The sequence below is a fragment of the Sinocyclocheilus anshuiensis genome, unplaced genomic scaffold (assembly GCF_001515605.1).
Source record: "Sinocyclocheilus anshuiensis isolate Anshui unplaced genomic scaffold, SAMN03320099.WGS_v1.1 scaffold1082, whole genome shotgun sequence".
Taxonomy (NCBI): Eukaryota; Metazoa; Chordata; class Actinopteri; order Cypriniformes; family Cyprinidae; genus Sinocyclocheilus; species Sinocyclocheilus anshuiensis.
The window spans coordinates 1,692,770-1,696,958 of NW_015542379.1; the positions used below are offsets into that span (position 1 = coordinate 1,692,770).

The 4,189-nt window shown below is 36.6% G+C and overlaps 1 protein-coding gene across 4 annotated transcripts in view; it reads left to right on the forward strand.

Annotated features, from left to right (window-relative positions):
• Positions 1–2,480: 2,480 nt before the first annotated feature.
• The window catches only part of LOC107692482 (CMP-N-acetylneuraminate-beta-galactosamide-alpha-2,3-sialyltransferase 4-like), a 60,806-nt gene continuing 59,097 nt past the window's right edge, over positions 2,481–4,189 (forward strand). For 2 of the 4 annotated variants that reach the window (XM_016491550.1, XM_016491546.1), the window contains exon 1: positions 2,483–2,544. The gene's annotated coding sequence lies outside the window, so the exon portion shown is untranslated. Of the gene's footprint in view, positions 2,545–3,963; positions 4,125–4,189 lie in introns of those variants that run through there. The other 2 variants (XM_016491547.1, XM_016491549.1) reach the window with 2 other exon arrangements.

Sequence of the window (4,189 nt, forward strand, 5' to 3'; positions counted from 1 at the left end):
CACGCACACACACACACACAACTACACATTGTGTTTATGAGGAAGTGACAGACATTGCTATTTTGTGATATTTAAAAAGAGTAAAGTCTACATACGGTGAATGTGCAGCTTTAAAGAAATTTTAATTTAAAAGAAAAAAAAAATCATAAGGGTCATTCTGTCAAATCAACAAAATTTCAGAAACTTCCCTGGCTCAAATGTTTGTAATATTTTTTTTCTGAAGACAGATAAACATGTATAGTGATGAAAGCCAAAATATTAAATGTCATGGATGAATATTTACTGAGTAATCCACTATTACTAGATTCAGAGACAAATTACGGGAGGGTAAAACTTACTTCAGTAAGATGGCAACATCGTAATGTTATTTTTACACACAGATTGATAGGTTTATTAGTCAAATATGTTGACATTAGCAATCTTTGTTGCATTGTGTGCAAATGGTGACTATGCAAAAATGGGGAAAGAGCACTTTTAAATTTTAATTTTTTTTCTCCAAAGTTTGCATGCCTATAACTGGTATTAAAGATAGCTTAATGCCCTTTTAGATATTGGATCTTAAAGTCCCCATGAAATCAAAATGAAAGTTTTTTGGGTGTTAGTATCAATATGTTAGTCTTAAGCTTATCTATAAGGCAGTGTGCTCCAAAAACAGTGACAAAATTCGCATTTAGAAGATAAAAGCATTCAAAGCTTGCAGATCGTCACTTTTTTTGACGTCACATTGTACTTCAGCTTCACACCAAACTTTCTGTCCAATCAAATGCTCTCTAGAATCCGAAGCGCCCGCCCCCTACACTATAAAATAGACACTGAAGCCGCGGCTGAAATCGGTCATTTGTCCACAGAATTAGTATTTTCTGTACAGTGAATGGCATGTAGTGCACTATATAGGGGACAGGGAACTATTCAAACAGTGTAAAAATGCTTTCCATTGAGGAAAAAAATAAGTCTGGTTTGGCGCTGTGGCACGCTAACCACCGCACACACACTCTGCTCCGGTCCAGAGACACGACTTTCCTTTAAGGCCCTATATGGTTCGGTTCCAGAGATACTGGGATCTCAATATGGCTCCAGGGGTAAATTGTTAAATTATACACATTTGCAATGGTCAAAAACCAAATGTGGATGACTTTGCAAAAATAAAATGCTTATTTTATTTTAAAGAGGAATGTCTGAAGAACAACTAATGTTGAAACTAGAGATGTATCTTGTTTCCTTATGTCAAAACAACTACATTGAACACACCTCTGAGTGCCATAAATATTATTTTTCCAAAGTTTGCATGCCTATAACTAAAGAAGTATTAAAGATATCGCTGTATGATTTTAGATTCTAGTTCTTAATAAACTTTTTTTTTGGAATCTTCATTTCCAAGGACCTACATCATTCAGTCCCAAAGATATGGGGGACGCAAGGAGGCTCCATATTCAAATTGTTGAATATAACCCATTTTCAATGGTTATACAGCTGATACTTAATGTTTTAAAGGGGGATATCTGAAGAATAAGTAATGCTGAACTTAGAAATGTATCTTGTTTCCCTCTTTCAAAACAATTGAAAAGTGCTCTTTCACCAATTTTGAATGTTCACCATTGGCACATAATGCAGTAAAGATTGCTAAAGTCACCAGATTTTACTAATAGACCTACCAATCTCTGTGTAAAAATAACATTATTATGATGCTGCCATCTATCTGAAGTCATTTTTACCACCCTATAATTGGCTTTGAATTTAAGGTGAAGATTGCCATATTGACCCCCCTCTTCAAAAAAGTGGATTACTATATTTGGTTTTTATCAGCTGTTTGGGCTCTCATTCTGACGGCACCCATTCACTGCAGAGGATCCATTGGTGAACAAGTGATGTAATGCTACATTTCTCAGAATCTGATGAAGAAACAAACTCATCTACATCTTGTATGGCCTGAGGGTGAGGACATTTTTAGCAAATTTTCATTTTTGGGTGAACTATTCCTTTAAGAATGACTTTAAAGTAGAAAGATTGCTGGCAACAGTTCACCAGAAATTATTAGTTTCAGTCAATCCATAATGGTCAGTGGATGTTTCTCAGGACAATGATATCAGAGAAATAAATCAAATACAATAAGAGAGAGATAGAGATGGATCAATTCACGGAATTCAGGTTCCTCCATGGAGACAGTAATAAGAATACTGTAAGCTAATTAACAATTTTTGCAACCCAAGATGGCCAGATATTACCAGAATACCGTCCTACTGAAGGAAAGCCACAGCCGCTGAAGATGACCGATTATTATTATTCTAGTGTCCAATAACAGCATTAAAGAAATGTCTTCAACTCTAGATAGTATTTGTAGAGTGGAATTGGTTTTCTCTGTGATTGACATAATGACTTGCGTAATAATGTTGCCAAACCTTATTGGAGAATATTGCAATTTGTTATTTTTTATTTCACATATCAATGAAGTGATTAACTTAGGAAATCAATATCATTCAAACTCCCACTTCAGTTCAGTTATTAGGGTTTGAAGGTTGAGGAGAGCAGAGATCATACATGAACACGGTAAGTGTTGGTTTATTTGTGTGAATAATTGAAATGTGGACATTCCTTTACTGGGGAACATTTAATGTACAGTATGTTGATAATACGTTAATGCTCAGGTTCTCTAAAACATTTTTGGCAATTTATCTTTTTTAATAAGATAGCCTGAAGCTGTTCATGAGTTGCAAAGCTCTTCATCTCTGAAACTCTTCAACTTTATTGTTTTTCAGCTTTAAAATACATTTACTGCTGAAAACATACTGCTTTGGAATTTGTTCTCATACATCAAAAACGGAATGTGTAAACAGCGTTGCTGAAGATAAACTTCATTTTATTTGTGTGTCTAACCATGCTTATAAAATAGCAAGTAATAATATTAATTTATTTAACCTGGAAAATGAGTCAGCACAGTGTCAGTGTAACTGGAACATAAACTTATATTGGATTAAAAATCATAAAAAACACAGAGGACTTTGCCTCCTCGTTTCAAAACACCACATTGTGCCACTGCAGGAATATGTGATGGAAACAATTCAAATTTCTCTACCAGTCTGTGCAGAATAATTTCCCTAAGACTAGGTTCTCAGGGTGTAATTTTTGTTTTTGTTTAGCAGCATTGTGTTAGCTGTGGTTTCTTCCAGCCGATGTTTGTGACACTTTGTTGTTACAGTATGCAGTCTGTCACTTTCTGTTTTCTTTTCTTGCTTTATTAGCATCTCAGTGGTGTGGTGTAATGCTATTAACACTACACTATTATCTGAATTTCTCAGAGTAGTTTATTTGTCAATAGCCTATGCATCTTGGCTACACTCCAAAAAATGCTGGGTTAAAAAGGGACAAACCCAGCTATTGGGTTGTTTTAACCCAGCTGTTGGGTTGTTTTGACCCAGCTATTGAGTTGTTTTAACCCAGCAGTTGGGTTGTTTTGACCCAGCTATTGGGTTGTTTTAACCCAGCTGTTGGGTTGTTTTGACCCAGCAGTTGGGTTGTTTTAACCCAGCAGTTGGGTTGTTTTGACCCAGCTACCTTCTGGTTAGTTTTATTTAATTCAACTATTGCTTAAACATTACTATATTTCTTGACCCAAAATAGGTTGAAAATGAATTATATTTAACCCAGCATTTTCTAGAGTGTACAAAACACCATTTTAAAAGTTTTGCCCGGGATTAAAGACCTTGAACACACTGACCTTTAGTGACAACATAACAGGGGTAAGTTGTCACAGTGCAACCGAACCTACCATTACAACCCATGAAGCGTAAAACTATTCATAAAACAAAAAAACGTGTCCATCAGAAGACGGGACGAATAAATACGTTAGTTTTCAGCATCATCATAACGTGAACGACTGAACTTTCCTACACAGACCTCTACAGTCGGTCCCGTTTGCGCATGCGCAGTCGGACAGTGTTTAGTGGGTACACTCTGTGCAGTACAGCGATGTGACCCACTGAAAGAGCCCCATGAAAACAGCGAGGGAAAGATACTGATGTTATTGAGAGCCAAAAGAAGCGACTGTTTCCGTTCTGGGCGCTTGAAGGAGACGCTAAAATCACTGAAGTCATCTAACGGCGCCTCCCATTTGAGGAACAAAGACGCCCGTGAGCGCACACACACTTAACAGCGCAACTTTGCTCGTAGGATGTGACTGTACCGCGCGCTTGAT